The following is an 18,839-nucleotide window of genomic DNA, read 5'->3' on the forward strand; positions in this document are numbered from 1 at the left end:
AACATTTCTCTTTTTATGTATTTTAAGGTTCTCAGTTGCCTTGTGGGCAAGTGTCTGTCGGAGACCATCATCGATTCTTTCTGTGTCTACAGCATGAAAATTAACCCTCAATGAATCCAGTGATGTGATGATACTAGTGTTTTGGATGAAGTGATATGAAATAATGTCTGTTATATCATGTGTACCACAAAAAAACAAAAACAAACGTAGACTATTAGTGCTAAAAGAATCTTAAGATACCAGCTTTTCCAAGTCCTTATTTTAGAGGTCAGAATGTTTCAATATCACACCGCTTATTTATAACAAAACCAGGACTAGAACCCATATATCCTGACAGTGCAGTTTGGGATCTTTTCAAACAAATCCAGCTTGGATCATTATTCATTCATTTAATTTTTTAGAGTCCATTATGGACCAACCGCAATGTTAGGCCTTGAAAATAATACATAAACGGTCCTATTCTCAACTTTACAGTCCAATAGGGGCTCTGGGGCAGGTATATAAATAAGTATATAAGGTGGGAATTAATGCCATATGAAGGGCAGGTATTTGAGAAGTTCATAGTAACAACATGTTTAACCTACAGCTGTCATGTTCCAGATGACCTGAATTTAGACTGTTTGATTTCTGGGTACGTTTGATTTGATTCCATGGTAGAAATAAGATTCTGAGTTGTCTGATCAATTTTGTCATTGTGTTGATTGTCACCTTAGATTTCTTCTACCCTTTATCTGACCATATTGAGCTGCTTACTGGGGTACTAAGGCAGAGTAGAGAAGAAAAGAAAGTATATCTTCCACTTTCCTGGCATCAATTCCTTGCCAAATTTGGTTTTAATTCTTTAAAAGGGATGTGGAAAACTAGAGAGCATTAAGACAAATTCAAGCAAAAAAGATGCTATTTCAAGTTCAAAGGGGATCTTCTTTTCATCGTTCTCTAGTTCAATGTGTGGATTAGGAATGGAAAATATTAGTGGAATTGGGATTGTTGACAATCAAGGTAAACAGTCAGGAAAGGTTTACATAGGAGTTGCTCATACATTTCATAGCACTGTGGGTAGCTAGGCTCAGCAGATGTTTTTCTGTGAAGAGCCTGATAGTAAATATTTTAGTCTTTGCAGTCCATAAGGTCTCTCTTACAGGTACTCAGCACTGCCTTTGTAGCTCAAAAGCAGCCATAGATAATGCATATACAAATGGACATGGCTGTGTTCCAGCAAGTGGCAGATGGGATTTGGCCTGTGGACAGTAGTTTGCAGACCCCTCATCTATAGAATCCTTTGTTGGCTCTTTTACCAAAAGGTACACAGAAGGAATTGGAAGAAAATGAAACTCAAACCAGATAATAATGATACTTATTTGCACCATCAAAACAGGTTAGACAAAGAAGGAAACCAAGTGAATGTAGGTCTGATTCATAGCTTTGACCAGAAGGTTTTAGATTAAAGGCTCAGTCTTGACTAAGTATTTTATTTGATTCTGTTTGGGTAGGCATCCTTCATGTATCTGTGTCATCAATACTTCCTTAGTCATTTTTTGTATTTTGAATCGCTAAGGCTTGGCTGTAATTCTGAAGTGAGGAGACAAGAGCCATGGTAAAATAGAAATAGCATCCAGGGAGTAACATGTTAATTTTTTTCTTTAAAAATAATTTTTGGCTAAATTTGTATTTTACTAATTATTATCAGAACAACCTGGTCCAAGCAAAACTACTGTTGCACTTGTGTAATGTGCAACATTACACACAATGCACTTGTGCCCTAGTTTGCTAGGGCTGCTGTAACAAAATTTTATAAACTGAGTTCTTAAACAAGAGAAATTTATTTCTCACAGGCCTGAAAGAGAAGTCCAAGATCAAGATGTTGGCAGAGCCATGCTCCCTCTGGAGGTGCGAGGGAAGAATCTGTTCCAGGCCTCTCTCCTAACCCCAATCTTTACATGACATGCTCCTGCCTATGCCCAGATTTTCCCTTTTTGTAAGGATCTAGTCATTGGATTAGGGCCCATCTTAGTAACCTCATCCTAACTTGATTATCTCTGTAAAGACCCTATCTCCAAATAAGATCATGTTCTAAGATACTGTGGGTTAGAACTCCAGTGTTATCTTTTGGGGGGGGGCGGCAATTCATCTCATAACGACCTGGTACCAGACATTCATTCATCTTAGTCAAAACTCATCAATTGGGCACCATAGTGGGCCCAAGATAAAGCCAAAATGCTTCATGACTCATGATCATATTAACTTTCAAAAAGAAGTATTATACTGGTGGCCCTGTTGTGCACAACATATAAGGAAACTTTTTGTTGTTGTTTTCAACCTACAGGATAAAAGAAATTTCTTTACAGAATTAACCATGTAAAATAGCTATGGAAATGTCCATTAATGAACCATAGTCTTCAAGGACCTTGAATAACTAACATGCTCCTTCCTCTGATTGGCTTTGCCCAAGTCTGTACCTGGCATTCCAGCCAAAAGTCTTTTCCTTGCTTCTTGCAGTCTGTTTTTCCTTCCTCTCCTCCAAGCTTCCGTTAAGCTATCAAAATGGCCAGAGAACTCTGTTCTCTCCTCTTCAAGTTCACATTCCTCTCTTCTTTAAATTGAAATTTAAGGTCTGCCTTTTCCAGGAAGATGATCACTGTGCTTAGTCTCCTTTTTTTTCAGTTCCTGCTATTACATTAAGACAGAATTCTGATGCGATGGTTTTCTATCAGCTACATCTCAGTTGGGGTTTGTGTGTAGGCGGAGTGGAGAAGCAGTAATGCCCTTTCTATTGAGGAGAGGATGATTTGCACCACTACCCATTAAGGCATCAGGTTACCTCTAGGGACTTGGAATGGGAATGAGTTACTGTAGTTATGAGGTAAGTCCTTCATAACAGCAAGGTTCTTGTCATTTGCAAGTATTGTTTTGAAAGCTATTATAGAGCTGTAGTTCTGTGGAAATATGAAGTGATATTAAAGCCTCTTGAGTCTTATACAAAAATTTAAAGATGTTCATAGGCTCCATTAGAGGTATCTCACTTTGGTTATTCTCAACCTTCTCTTTTCTCCCTTCTTTTCTTTTTTTTTTTTTTTAATGTTTATTTATTGCTTGAGAGGGAGATAGAGTACTCGCGAGAGCCAGGGAGGGGCAGAGAGAGAGGGAGACAGAGAATCCCAAATGGACTCTGTACTGACATCAGAGACCCCGACTCAGGGCTTAAACTCCCGAACCATGAGATCATGACCCGAGCCCAAGTCGGATGCTTAACAGACTGAGCCACCCAGATGCCCCTTTTCTTCTTTCTTTTCTTTTTTTTTTCTTTTTGCTTTTCTTTTCTTTTCCCTTTGAAACCTAGGACACATCTTGAATGCCAGCAATTTTTTTAAAAAACAATAAATTAGTTTTTTCTCTTTACAAAAACAGTAAATCAGTTATTTCTCTTCCTTTTGTAAATTATATATGAATTTTGCTTAATTGATGAGTTGTTCTTCTGTTTGAGTGTGTTTCTCATTACCAACTAGTTTACTTCATATTTTTGAGCACTGGAACCTCTATTTCTTTGTAACATTCAGTCTATGTAGCGTAGCATTTTAAATATATATTCGGGGCACAACATTTGCTGGTTTTCTTCTCAAGTTTTCTTTCAAAGTCCTGTTTCCTTGCTGCATTTAAAGCTTGGATTTGGTCATGTAGAATTTTTCAGAAACACATCCAGTGTGTGAAGTTGAGCATACTTATTTATTAGTCATTATTTCAGCAAGAATTTATCAGTGACTGCAGCGCTGTGTGTCAGGGAATGTACATTTCTGCCCAAAATGAGGTTGTTGGGTTTACAAAAGCAACCACCTTCTGAGGTTTTTGGCCACAAACAGTCACAAAAACTAAAGTAAGGATTGAGACGGTTTGTAAAATGAACACGTGTGGAATTCACTGCATGACTGAATAGGAACAGAAAGGTCTTGTTGTGTAGGAGGGGCACTGTGGAAGACCTCTTCCAGGGGCATCATCCAAGGTGAGGGTTTGTATTTGTTTGTACCCAGTGAAGTACGTATGTAGAGTTGTTAACCTAGAACTGGACAGTGAACTCTGCATGTCAATTAGTGAAGAGCCAGGAAACCCTCTCACATCTGAGGGAGGGTTGGTCAGAACTGTCAGATCAAGGAACCGGAAATTGCTCAGATCAGCTGATGCAAAAGAGGATCTGGAGGGTGTGGCCAGAGAGTGTGCAGTTTTAGAACCAGGAGACGCCTTTTCCTGTTGGCTAGTGAAAGGATCAAGTGTCATTTGGATGAGTTGAAAGATAGACACTGTGGAGAGCAGGGGACAAGATGGTGGCCACTTTGGGAGTGGCATAGTCTGCATAGTCACAAAGTCAGGGTGCTGGGGCATAAGGGAGTAGGAGAGCCCCAGTGCCTGGAAGATTCAGATCAGCTGTAGAGACCATAGAATAGACTTCTCCCCCCACCCCCCAGTAGGAGGAACACCAGGACTCTTAAATTTCAAAGACACACTATCTTGGTTCTACCCTTTTTAGAGGCATTTCCTAAAGTGTGGTCCCAGGGCTACCTGCATCAGAATCTCCTGGGGTTTTCATTAAAAATGTACATTTTGGGGTCCCACTGCGTCAGGCATCCTCAGACACTATGGGGCTATTTTAAGGTCTCCAAGTGATTTAGAAGCTCACTGAAATCTAAGGACCACTGGGGTAAAATAATCCTCAGAGAAGCTCTGCTTGTTTGAATCTTTCAGTGATGAAGAATGAGCTGTCTTATAAAGCAGTGATCTTTTAAGTCCACAGATGATGCAGGCAGGAAATGTAAATGGGTGCCAAGTAGAGAATGACAAATTTATGAGTAACCAAGTCAAAATTGGGTCCAAAGAAAAATTGGGATACATCTCTTAAGACTGACGTCAGAAAAACTAACCACGCGTGTCCCTTGGAAACTTGGTTGGCCAGAGTACTGGACTTAGCTGGGCTGATGCATTTGAGCCGTTCTGAATTTCTATAAGAAACTGGAAGTGGTTTCGCAGGCGTCTGTTACTGTGTTGAGCCAACTAGGATTCCAGGGTCAAGCAGAAGCCGTAAGGACCAGATGAAAGTCTTTGAAATTCAGGATACAGACAAGCTTTTTCTTTTTTTCCTGTCAAATTTTTGCCATGGATTCCTTTCCTTTTCCTTTCCTTTCCTTTCCTTTGCTTTCCTTTCCTTTCCTTTCCTTTCCTTTCCTTTCCTTTCCTTTCCTTTCCTTTCCTTTCCTTCCTTTCCTTTCCTTTCCTTCCTCTCCTCTCCTCTCCTCTCCTCTCCTCTCCTCTCCTCTCCTCTCCTCTTTAAAGTAACTCCCTGTGGTGTGTTTGTGTGTTGGGGGCTTGGGGGATGTAGATACCATTTCTGTCTGTGTGTTGCCTTGTTGGGGGGGAGGAGAAATTTTGAACATTTCAGAGCCTGAAATATAGTGCGTGATGAGAGTCAGTTTCCATTTTCTGTCTTTCTTTGACCCTTTTCCTTACCCTCTCTGCTGTACACCCCAAGTGGGCAAGACTGCCATTGACATCACAGACGGAGCTGACACCACTGCAGAGACCCCCACCGCCACCCCCATCTCCTGCCCCAGTTGGATGGATGTATAATCATTGCCAGGTGAAGGACTGTCCCATCAGACAGTGGCACCTGCTCCTTGTATTTTCAAATACACTTCCTCTGCTTGCTCAGCCACAGTCCACAAAACTTAGCAGTTACTGTTAATATTAGGAAATAACATTTACTAATAAAAAGCTCCTGCTAAAATTTGAGATTTTCCCAATTCTTCCTCCTCCCTCCTAAGGGAAAGAATACAAAGAGAATCAGTGTGATAAAAAGAATGGTTACTGTAGTGCAGTTTTACTTGCCTCAGCCTTTTCTCCACTGTTAACCACCTCCCCAGCCCTGCTTACTGTAGCGAGTGACAGGATTGTGATAATTTGAACTTCTGTATTGACAACTGTATATAGGTTTATTGAGTAGCTAGAAAAGGAAAAGCAACCAGGAAAGTCAAGAGATGAGGGCAGTCTTAGGATTTGAAAAGCCAGACAGTGAATATCCTGTGATAAAATTTGTTGAAAACAGCAACTTGTATGCCATGTAGGAAACATGCTTCTCGGTTCTTCAGATGATGTCCAGGAGGAGGAATGGTGATCTGTGTAGAATAACAATTAGCATGAAGATACCAGCACACTGGAAAATAGGCGCAGTTTAACAAAAGGAGGGTTAAAAGGAATAAATAATCGAAGTCTTAACAGTTCAGTGAAAAATACTGAGGGAAATGGAGTATAACTAAGTGTGTAAAAAGGCATGTGTGGTTGGTTTGGCCATAAATGAGTATTAGCCAACAAACTGACTTCGCTGCTTAGACCATTAATATAGCTTTGCCTACATTTAATAAAATTACGTATTTAGATAAAAAAATGAGATCATCCTACTGCATAGACATTAAAAGTTCTAATCCAAAAGTTCATCTCTACGGTGAGTTTTTTTTTTAATTAGGACACTGGTTTTTTTTTTTTGGTTTGTTTTCACAGAAGCGTTGGATTTGGTAGTTTAGTTCTCAGGTTTTCCTGTTGAAGTATTATTAATAGTAGTTAGAACCCCAGGTTACCTTCAAAGCCCGTAGTGTTCTAATGGAATTTCAGAACTGGTAGTGACAGCTCCAGTTATGCATCTCTGTGAGCAAAGCATTGTCATGTGGTACATTAAGTAGAGGGAAAAAAATCGCTTTCTCACTTCTAATAATCATAATGAAAAATGTAAATCAGATGGCCTTTTGTACTCTTCCTCTTCTCTCTCCGAAGATTGAGAATAACAGAAGTTATTCAAGTTGACTCAAACGGAACACAGGCCCGCCTTTAAATTGTCTTGCCGATGCTTTTCTCAGCTGTCCTAAGTGATGACTCTCTCCCCACATTGTAGCTTGGAAGTTCTGGTATTTCAAAGAGGGGCCGTAACTTAATGCATCCCTAGTTAGAATTTCAAGTGGTAAACCTAACCTAAGTAAAAAAGTCCAGGGAATATGAGGACTGATCAGATTTGATCAGGCCAGCTTTTCCAGGGAGCCTTTCCTGGGAAATCCTCCCCAACTTCCCTATCCCCCATTTTACCTGCCTTTTGCAGCAACTTCCACTTTGAACTCATTTTTGTTTTTAGTTTTCTCTATTTTTTTCCTCATTTTTATGGGCAAAAGAGCCTCAGAGTAGCAGGAGAAGGACTGAGAAAACTACTTATTAGTCAGTTTTAAGATTCAGTCTAGGGGTGCCTGCACTGGGCTGAGCCCTCACGGCCATCTGGATATTGAGAAAGATGAACCCAAGTGCAGCTGGCAGTTACTGAGCACTCCTTGTGGGTTGGGCATTTTACCCTGATGAACTTGTGCAATCTTTGTAACCATTCTGCAAGCTAGAATAGATGCTATCGTCCTCACTTAACAGATGAAGAGATGAAATGTGCGGATGTGAAATCATTTGCCCAGGGTCATAGTGAATGGCAGTGGTGGGATCTGAACTGAGGCAGTCTGATTTCCGAATCCATCCTTTCAACTCTAATTGCTATATTGCCTCCTTAGAAGTTGTTTTGACCAGAGTTGTTGGTTATTGTCATTTGTCTGTAGCCTTAAAGGAATATCACTGGAGGGATAATAGCTATCATTAAAGATTTAAATTATGACAGCTTATATGTTGTAGCAATTAGAAATGTCAAATTGGGGCATCTGCTGGTCTGTAATGATGCCCTGCCTTCACCCCCAATTTCTACACCATAGGAAAACATCTTAGTTTGGATATGAGGCTGGGCAAGATGACCCATAAGTTTCTTTCTGGATCTAATTATGGTTAAAGAATTATTGGTAATATAACTTGGTGGGTGCTTATGTAAAATAATCCTCTACACTTTTTTTTTTTTTAATGCTTATTTATTTTTTGAGAGAGACAGAGTGTGAGCCGGGGAGGGGCAGAGAGAGAGGGAGACGCAGAATCTGAGGCAAGCTCCGGGCTCTGAGCTGACAGCTCAGAGCCCGACACAGGGCTGGAACTGACAGACTGTGAGATCATGACCTGAGGCAAAGTCGGACGCTTAACCGACTGAGACACCCAGGCACCCCTACACGTTTTTTGTTGTTGTTTGTTTGTTTGTTTTTTAAGTTTTATTTAAGTAATCTCTATACCCAACACGGGGCTCAGACTCATGGCCCTGAGATCATGAGTTGCATGCTCTCCCAACTGAGCCAGCCAGGTGCAGCACTCTTACGTGTATTGATTATGTATCCCAAGTTTTTAAAAGTAAGGTTAAGAGAGTCAAAATCGACCTTTAGAAAAAGCTGCTGTAGTAGATTGAATACTGTGTCCCCAAATTCATATCTAACAAGAGCTTCAGAATGTGATTTCATTTGGAAATAAGATCTTTGCAGATGTCATTAGTTGAAGTATCTTGCTATGAAATCAAAGTGGATTTAAGGTAGGCTTTAAATCCAGTGGCCAGTCTCTTTATAAAAAGAGGGTAAGACACAGAGAGACACAAAGAGATGGCCATGTGACGTAGAGGCTGCATTGGGATTATGCCACCAAGAGGCAAAGAACAGTAGGAGTTGCCAGAAACCAGAGGAGCAAAGAAGGATTTGCCCCTAGAGCTTTCCAAGAGAGCATTGACACCCTGATGTCAGACTTCTGGCTTCCATAACTGTGAGAGAGTAAATATCTGTTGTTGTAAGCCATGCTAGCCCTAGGAAACTAATACAGCCATTTCCCACTTTCTCTCCACTTCTATTTTATCTTTTAACTTTTGAATAGCTTAATGCAGGTATATAATGTTGTAGTTAGTGTACAAACTGAGTTTTAAATTTCCTCATGGAAACTAATTACATTAAATTGTATTAGCATGGCTACACTTATATTGAATTAACTTTATATAAAGAGGTGCAGTGCATCTCAAGGAGTAGTGTTTTTCTTTTTCTTTCTTTCTTTTTTTTTTTAGAGCCCTGCTGGAAGGGGCGGGGGTATCATTCATCCGAAAGAATTTTACCAGACCACTTAGATGACTCCATTAAGAAGTTAGTCTTCTAAATAACTCTCTCGCTTACACTTCTCTAAGGTTAAAAATCAATTAAAAGGATTGGAGCGAAGGTGTCATTTTTCAATTGAGAGTCTAATAAAGCGAATCCTGGCAAGAATGAATAACAACTGCCTGACCAGATGTGGCCATTACCAAAGGCAGTAGGATCCCAAAGTGATTACATCTTCTTGAAGGTTTATAGTAATTCTGATTAATCTGTTTTGAAAAGACAGATTCCCACAGATCTCATGTATCCAGAGGCAATACGATTAAGATTATTAGGACTCCTATTTTTCTCTGAATTATAATTCTCACTATCAATCATAATTTGTCTACTGTCCCTGGTGTCTTGAAGTCTAAACTAGGAATTTTAAAAGTCATAGAGTTGGGACATTGTTCCCGAGATGCTTCAGTCTAGAGAGGAAATAGAACAGAATTCCAGTGTAAGTAGAGGTCTTGTTTCAGTTAAAAAAAAATGATATGATTGATGTATTTCTGCCTAGATGTCAGACTCCTTTCCAAAATACTTAGGCTCCTCCCCCATCTTACTCTTGCTGACTCCTCTTACCTCCTTGTACCAGAGAGCTGTTCAGCATACAGTGTTTTAATCCCTGCCACAGTTACATGCTTTCTGACATATGCCAGTCTATTATTTATTTCCTCATCAAATGCACAAAGCCCTGGGTCCGAGGTGCAGAGTGGGATTATCAGACAGGGCGTGACCATGTGTACTCAAAAGGCTTACAGGTTAATGGGGGAGATTTGTTCTTTAATTCAAACGTAGAAATATCATATTAGAAAGTGTTAAACATGTGTTGAGATTACATATCCTATATTGAGAAGATCTAAAGGAAAGCAAGTTGCCTGAGTATTTTCCAGCAATATTCCTTCACAGCAATGTTGTACTGTTGGTTTTGGAGTAAAGAAGGACGTGTCACTGAGTTTCGCTGTTTGGCAACCACTTTCTTGAGCCAAACCTTTTGGTTTTGTTTTACTGATGGGTGTTAGAAAGATTTTTAGTAACTGTGGCAGTAACCATGACCAAAAGCCTTAATTAGAGCAATTGTGTATCAACCAGGCCACCGAAACAGTGAAACTTAATGGCATACGTCCCTTATTACCATTTTCCCTTCTGCTTAGCTCCTAAACATGTAGTCAGACAGACCTTATCTCACTACCAGACTGCTACCTCCTCAGTGACCTTGGGAAAGTCCTTTATCTTCTGTTTTCTTAACTGTATAATGGTGATAATCATGCCTACCCTGTTTTGGTTAAATGAAGCAATATATACAAAGCACTTAGCTTGGTACCAGAAACGTGATAAATGGTCAACAATGTTAATGATTAGTGCTATGAATAACACACATTTCTCTAGGGGAAAAAATGTTTTCAGTTAAGTTGTCTTGGCTTAAAATGGTTTTCCCCCCTTTGGTTTTTGCTTATCTAGCTATGTTTAAAGATTACCTAGATTACTTTGAGAGTAAGAAAAAGATAAAATATTATAGCTCCAACTAAAATGAGTAAGCAAATGGCTACAACCTACCCCCTTCAGTTAAGGGGAAAACATTGGTCTTGGCTTTCTATCTATTTCTGGAAAGCCCGCTAGCAGGGATTTGCACATCAGTTGTCACTGCAAGGTAAGAATTGGGTTTTGCAGTAAGGAAGAATGGAGATGTAGCTAGTGTGTAATTCAGGCAGGATTCCCACATGTATTTCCAGGGACCTCAGAGTGAGGTGACCTGTCCAAGGTTTGATGGATAAATTCTGACCCCGATATTTATAATTTACAGAATTGCCTTTTAAAAAACATATCCAGCCAGACTAAACTCTCCTTTAGATTTGTATCTTCTCAGTTTCCGTGGTGATGGAAGTTCTTCTGAAAGTAGGGTGACGTTTTACTTTGAGCAGTTCTTCTGTACTAGAACCAACTGCTGGGTTGCAAGAGAGGAGCACAGGGTAGCTGCTGTAGTCCTCCACTGCCCTGAGGTGTGGGCCTGCTGCATCAGCTTCCTGGCCACGGTGCAGGCAAGGAAGGCTGCCTGTTCGTTCCTGATTTTTCTTCCATGTGAGAAGGTACATTGCCTGATGCTGATCCTTAAAATAAAATCCACCGTTCTTCTTAGTTCATTCTTTTGCTCTATGCTCTGATTTTTAAATTGGGAAGAGAGTACCATTCTGAGATTAGATCTGGATCCAAAATGTAAAGAAAACATCCAAAGAACGTGAATTTTAGGGCTTGTGACGTCTCTGTGGAGCAAGAGAAAATTAAAAATTGTGTTCCCCTCTAGCATTTATTTCTTTTTTAGGAAAGTGATTTGATAATGTAGGAGTGCTCTGAAGTTTTGATTCCACTGCTCAGTGTTCACTGAATTCAGTGATCTGGTGTAGCTGCAGGCCACACCTGGGCCTTTGTTCCTCTCTGCTCTGTCTGGGCAGGGGGCCACAGCGGTGTTTGGGCTCTGGCCTGTTTTTCCCTTTCCTGTGCTGGAAATGCTCGCTGGCTGCTTTGGATTAGGTGGGGAGGTGAGGAGAGCTGGTCTCCTGTCACTGGTCATTGAGTGTGAGTCTCTTAAGTCAGTTTCCATTTAGACACGATTTTCTTCGTAAGTGTTTCTTTGTGGTTGGTGGGAATGGATGGTGTTGTTTTCTTGTTTTGTGCATTTGGAAGGCCAGAGACTTGTGAGACCCAATATGGATACCTGTCACTAATTAGGTTAATCTGGAATTGTGACTGGAGTGAAAGATTGCATGTTTGATTATGTGCCTCAAAGGTAAAAGATACTTTATATGCTATTATAATGAAACCAAATATAATGAGAAGAAAAAGGGATTGTAGAACCCAAGTGTAACGTCTACGTGCTATGCTGCTGTGGGGCATGTGATCCCCACATCTGACCCCGCCACACACGTGGAAGCTCTGGGTCTCCATGCCAGAGAGCTGTAACTTGATTGCCCAAGTTCCTTGGAAAAGAAACTTCCTCTGGAAATGTAATAACTAGCAATATGTACATTTAGCTCATTTTGGTAGCAGTGATGGAGCTGGTGCATTGTGATTAACTTTAGCAACAGAAAAAAGGTGTTCAGGAAGATTAATAGCCTCACTCTTTTTCATCTTGAGTAATAACTCCCTACTCTAAACAAAGAGTGTTGTGAAACAATTTAAGACTGAAAGAAAAACAAAATTGCATCTGGTTTTTGTAAATATTGAAACCGTTTCCCAGATTCTACTTACCGCAGAATGCACTTCTTCTTCAGTTTATCTCCTTGAGGAAAGATGAAGAGAGGGGTGAACCTTGCCAGGAGTTGGTTAGATTCCAACGTGTCTTGGTACTTCAAGGTTGATAGCATCACTCCTGAAATGATTAGACAGTAGTGCATGGGCTGGCTCCGTAAAAAAAAGGGCCGGTCTCAAGCTCTAAGTAGCCGTGGGTACTCAGTCTGAATATGCAGTATCGATAAAGAGAGATAGGACATGTCTGAAAGCTTGTACCTGCAAAAATGGGGAAATGCTTAGTCAGATCAAGACAGTAAGTAACAGCTTTCCAGAGTATACCAATGAGCTGCTGGGAGCAAGGTTTGCATACCTTTTTGGACTGTTGAGGAAAATCAGCTCACCTTAGAGAATTAATATGAACATAATCATGGCAAACTTCAGGATGGAAGCCAATGCCGGAATACACAAAAGTTGTACAGATCTCTCTTTTTTCTTTATAAGGAAACTGAGAGGCTGAAGTTACTTGTTTTAAGCATACGAATTCTGTGAATATATAAGGAAATCAGACAGTGAGGGGACAATTCTGATGATTCTTCAAAGGTTTCTAATCTAAGCCTATTAAATTGCCAGTTGACCCTAAATACACTTCTCTGACAGAAAGGCAACAAGCTGCTGTAATTAATCTGTTTGATTTTTGTATCTTCTTGTAGATAGATGGTCAGATAATGGTGATGCATGCTATTCACAAAGTTTTAATATGTACAGATAGAAATGGTGCCATTCATAACAATTTTTTAGGAGTTTTGGATTATAAATGTAATGCTGTGAATTTCCTTTCCTTCTCTTTTCTTTTTTTTTTAAGCGGGAATCTAAATGTCATAACAGAGACATGGGCATCCAAGTAAGTCATCTAGAAGTTGACAGATGAAATATGAGGGATAAAAGAGGCCATACAAAATATATACTTGTTCTGTGATGCCTTAATAAGACTACCATATCAATTTCCCTTTTTAAAACTCATTAAGAAAACTTGACATGTGCCATCATTTTTTGTACAATCCTTGGAACAAAGAAGGGCTGGTGCCTTTTGACAGTAGTGGTGGGAATGGAGACCTAGTTCTGCCTTGAATTAGCTGTATGACCTTAGATATATGCTTTGACTTCTTTGGGTTGAGGGGTTAGATTAGATCATTGTTCCTCAATGTTATTAAAGCCAAGCTCTCTTTGATAAAAATTAAAATACTGTAAACCCCCACAACCATTTCTCAAGATTCTGTTATGCTTCCAATTGAGAATTACTAGATTGCATTATCTCTGATGTCTTCTCTCAACTCTAACATTTTGTGATCCTGAGCAGATACTGAATTGGAAATCAAAAGTTTTTATCTCTTTTAGTGAAGAGATGTAGCTTGTTCCTTCTTAAAGCCAGAAGGAGACCTTTCTAAAATCCATCCTCACACACCGAGAGCACGGTCTTGAGTCCTGCCTTGTGCACGGACATTGCCTAGAAGCCTGGTAGAAATGCACAATCCTGACCTCACCCGAAATGACTGAGTAGTGGTTCGAAAGTACATCAAGGTTTCAGAAATGCAACACAACCTTGGTTTTTAACCTGCTAGGGGCTATATTAGTGGGGTCTCAAATTAATTTAGTAGGTCACTACCAGCATTTGTTTTTTAGGGAAATAGACGAGAAAAGAGAACATGAAGGTGCATTGACAATGGTAAAGGAAGATAACTTTCACAAAATTTTTCTTTCATTTTTATATGGTTTCGCCTCAGGCAAAAATTTCGTTTTTGAGGTGGAATTCAGGCAAAAAAAGTTTCTTTTTTTTTAAAGCCACTGTGCTTTGTATTAGAGACTAGGTATCTCAGAGACAGCAAGGCAGTATATCTCAGATACATCAGAGACAATGTATCTTAGAGACAACCGGCTCCTTCCTTCTGTTTACCCCCACACAGTCACATATATACACAGACATTTACATAGAGATACACAGAGAAACATAATAAAGAGCTGTTCTACACTAATTACCTACTGTGTATCAGATGTAAGCTGCAGGATTTTATCATGAGAAAGAAATGAATAGCCATTAATTTTTTGAGTTAATACAACTCAAAAAAAATTGTATTAAATTTTCCTGTGATGATGTTTTACTTTGGCGATATATAGATGACAACAGTGTGAGATTTCATTTTTAAAATTGTTATGAGATTTCAAATACTACTTGTGTAGTTTCCTGAAAGTACAGATAATGCTTTTTTTCTCTAGGGCTGAGTTTATGAAACCCATGATGCTGCATGCTCATTCACGTGGCAATTCACATCTTAAAAAAAAAAAAAAAGTGAATATATTCATTGGGATTTCCTTGGGTAAGCTGACTTGTATAATTTTTCTAACGTTAATGTTCAGTTAACAACTTTACAATACTTTCAATAAGTATTGTTTAATGTGAAAAAGGAATATTTTAAAATGTCTCCCACCCTGAGAACTTTGCAATCTCAGCAGTACGTCTCTACTTACAAGAAATACAAACTGTACTGTACATAGATTTTTAAAAACAGCTGGAAGGAAGTTGTCGATGCTGGAATCCTAACTCCATTGGGGTGAGGCAGGAAATCAGAACATTGCAGAGGTGTTCTGAACTGTCATGATAAAGGCAATGCTGCACTTCCCTTAGGAAGTTTTCTGTTTTTCAAGTTATTTTGAGTAAAAAGGAAAAGAAGAGTTTGTTCTTGTCTTTTTCACAAGGATCTGTGTTGAGGAAGAAAACTGGTACAGATCTGAAAATTCCTCATTTGGGGCTCAGAAGGAGGGAAAAAAACCCACTCTCCATACCTGCATTCAGAATCTAGAAGGGTAATTAATTCCACACCTGAAGTTGGGCAGGATTTTAGGTTTACCGAGTTCTAATAGCTGGTTTCTTGGGGTGTAATTTGTTTATTGTTTTGAATTTTCTTTTAAGATGGTCTTGGAGCTATTGCATGACCCTTTTCTGTAGAAGAGATTAAACAGAATTGAAATGCAACTTTTTGTACCAATTGACATGTTGAGACAAAAAGATGCCAGCCCATTAACCAGCATAAAGTCTTGACAGAGGTGTTATTAAAGTGATTTCAGCTGTAATATTTTCACCTTAAGAACACCCTGGTTTGGGGAACTCTGAATATTATGGCATTAAAAAAAAAAAAAAAAACTGTTCCTTTAAGCTTTGGTTTAATTTTAGTATAGCTTTACATATTTATAATATTTTCTCAGAATCATGTGTGACTAAACAGGGAATCAGTGCTTGGCCTGAGCAGGGTAGGAAAAATGGCAGCCAGGTGGGTGCTTGCTGTGTCTTCCAGCTGCATGATGCAGAGTACAAGTCTTCCTTCCGGGGTCTGCCCGTTTAGCTTCCTGCTCCATTTCTCTGGCTGTTGGGCAGATGGAGCAGAGTATCCAAGGGCCTGACTGGGTTCTGTTTTGATATGTCTTAGCTGGAGAAACATTACCCAGCCTTCAAATTCTCAGGCTGGAAGGGAAGATGGGAATTCTGTAGTCTCACCTGTCATTTCCCAGATGAGGAACAGAGTTGCTCCCAGATGATGTTCTAGTTAGTGGCCAAGGCATGATTCGAATCCAGATATTCAGACTATTTCATCCACTCGTTTTTTTTTTTTTTTTTTTTGCCTTTACTATATACCTTTTCATAGAGAGGATGGGCAAGAACTTCCTCATTTTACTTTCCCCGTGAGTTACCCTCTTCACTGACCATCTTTAAATTTTCTTTTCTACCTGGGACACTCTGAATAGTAATCTGTGATATCATGTCCATATTCTCTCTCAATTACTAGATTATTCTCCTGCCTTTCTAGTACCATCTTCCTGTCCCTTCCCCTCCCCAAACATCAGCTTGTCCTAGCATGCCCTCTCAGCCAACCAAGGTTGGTCTTTTCACTTTCACGAGCAGTGATCTTCCCTGTCTTTGTTTTTGTTGGTTCTTCTCCTCTCCCCACATACCCCCTTCTTTCTAGACTGCCATTTGCCACCAGTATTCAGCTCACTCAACCATATCTACCCCTCTTGAAGCCCTCCTCAACCTTTCTGTCCTAGACACTTTCATCCTCAATCTTCCATTTGTTGAACTCTTGCTTTTGTCTTTTAGAAATTGTTCCATACCAGACCATTACATGTGAGGCAGGTTATACAGCTGGGAGCCCGCTGTTTAAAGTGTTTCCTTCCTAGACACAAGAAAAGCTGCTCAACATCACTAATCATCAGAAAATACAAATCGGAACCACAAAATAGTGTCTTGCATCAGTGAGAATGGCTGGTTTCAAAAAGACAAGAAATAACCAGCGTTGGTGAGGATGTAGGGAAAAGGGAATCCTCATGCAGTATTAGTGGAAATGTAAATTGGTGCAGCCACTATAGAAAGCCATTTGGAAGTTTCTCAAAATACTAAAAATAGAAGTACCATTTGATCCGGTAATTTTTCTTCTGGATATTTACCTGAGGAAAACAAAAATGCTAACTTGCAAAGGTATATCGTGCACGCCTGTGTTGATTGTAGCATTATTTACAATAGCCAAGGTATGGAACCAAGCTGAGTGGCCATCAGTAGATGAATGGAAGAAAATGTGATACGCATGTGCACACACACACACAAGAATATATTATTCAGCCTTAAAAAAGAATGAAAATTTGGCATTTGTGACAATATAGATGAACTTAGAGGGTATTATGCTGAGGGAAATAAGTTAGAAAGACAAACACCATGATTTCACTTGTATGTGAAATCTAAAAAACAAAACGTATGAACAGACAGACCGAAAAACAGAAGAAAACTCGTAAATGTGAAGAACAAAATGTTAGTTACCAGATCAGAGGCAGGTGGGGGATGGGTGAAACAGGTGAAGGCGATTTAAGAGGTACATACTTCCCATTATAAAGTAAATACATCGTGATGACAGATACACCATAGGGAATATAACCAGCAATCTTTTAATAACATTGTGTGGTGACATATGGTAACCACACTTATCCGGGTGAGCATTGTATAGTGTCAAATCACTATGTTGCATACCTGAAACTAATATAGTGTTGAATGTCAACTATACCTCAATAATAAAAATTAAAAAAAAAAAACATATTATAAAAAAAGTTTTCCCTTCCTGATGAATGTATTTTCTGGTAGGGAAGTTTTGAGCTGATTGCCTAAGCTCCTCACTTACTTTCTTGTCCCTACAGTTTTCTGGTGAATAAGTTACATCCAATGCCTCCAGTCTGTCTAAAAGACTGTTTTTTTTAAGAGCAGTTTTAGGTTTCCACAAAATTGCAAGGGAAGTACCCAGATTCCCTGTATACTCCTGCCCCCACAAATGTATAGCCTCCTCCATTATCAGCATCATTCACCAGAATGGTACTGTTTTTTTCCCCAAGGGTGAATCTGCATAAACACATCAGAGTCACTCAAAGCGTTCAGAGTTTACCTTAGGGTTCACTGCTGGTGTTGTACATTCCATGGGTTTGAACAAATGTATAATGATATGTTTCTACCATTTACTATCATGTAAAAGAGTTTCATTAACTAAAAAAATCCTCTGTGCCTGTATATCCCTCTGTCCTACCAACCCCAGGCAACCACAGATCTTTTTTCTTGTCTCCATTGTTTTGCCTTTTCCAGAATGTTACATAGGGGGGACCATATAAAATGTGGCCTTTCAAATTGGCTTCTTTCCCTTAGTAATATGCATTTAAGGTTCCTGCATGTCTTTCATGGATTGATAACTCATGTCTTTTTAGCACTGAATAATGTTCCATTGCCTGGACATACCACAGGTACATCCTTCCACTTACTGAAGGGGATCTTTATTGCTTCCACGTTTTGACAATTGTGAATAAAGCTGCTATATTTGTCTGGTGCAGGTTTTCATGTGGGCATAAGTTTTCAACTCCTTTAGGTAAATACCAGGAAGCACAATTGCCAGATGGTATAATGAGAGTGTGTTCAGTCTTGTAAGAAACTGTCAAATTGTCTGCAGAGTGGCTATACCATTTTGCATTCTTGCCAGCCTGTGCAAGAATTCCTGTCTCTCCATGTGCTCCCCAGCGTCTGGTGTTGTCAGTGTTCCAGATTTTTGCCATTCTAATAGCTATACGCTGGTATCTTTATATTGTTTTAATTTGCAGTTCCCTGTTAACATAAGATGTGGAGCATCTTTTCATATGCATATTTTCCATTCGTATGTCTTCCTTGGTAAGGTTTCTGTTAAGACCTTCACCCCATGTACTAGGTTGTTTGTTTTCTTATTGTTGAATTTTAAGAGCTCTTTATATATTTTGGATAACAGTCCTTTATCAGATCTGTCTTTTGCAAATATTTTCTCTCATTCTGTGGCTTGTCTTCTCATTCTTTGATTTTTCTTTGCAGCACGGATGTTTTTAATTTTAATGAAATCTACCCTATCAGTTAACTTATTTCATGGAGTCTGTCTTCATATAATACCTAAAAAGTTATCACTATACCTGAGGTCATCTAGGGTTTCTCCTGTTATTTTCTAGGAGCTTTACAGATTTGCATTTTAA

At 39.4% G+C, this 18,839-nt stretch overlaps 1 protein-coding gene across 11 annotated transcripts in view; it reads left to right on the forward strand.

The window, feature by feature from the left end:
• RBMS1 (RNA binding motif single stranded interacting protein 1) overlaps positions 1 to 18,839 on the forward strand; it is a 217,522-nt gene that overhangs the window by 100,238 nt on the left and 98,445 nt on the right. For 2 of the 11 annotated variants that reach the window (XM_049616139.1, XM_049616140.1), the window contains one exon: positions 14,541 to 14,641. The exons of 8 other annotated variants lie outside the window; for them this stretch is intronic. The gene's annotated coding sequence lies outside the window, so the exon portion shown is untranslated. Of the gene's footprint in view, positions 1 to 1,753; positions 14,642 to 18,839 lie in introns of those variants that run through there. One more of the 11 variants, XM_049616138.1, reaches the window with a different exon arrangement.

Source organism: Panthera uncia, assembly GCF_023721935.1.
Source record: "Panthera uncia isolate 11264 chromosome C1 unlocalized genomic scaffold, Puncia_PCG_1.0 HiC_scaffold_3, whole genome shotgun sequence".
Lineage (NCBI taxonomy): Eukaryota > Metazoa > Chordata > Mammalia > Carnivora > Felidae > Panthera > Panthera uncia.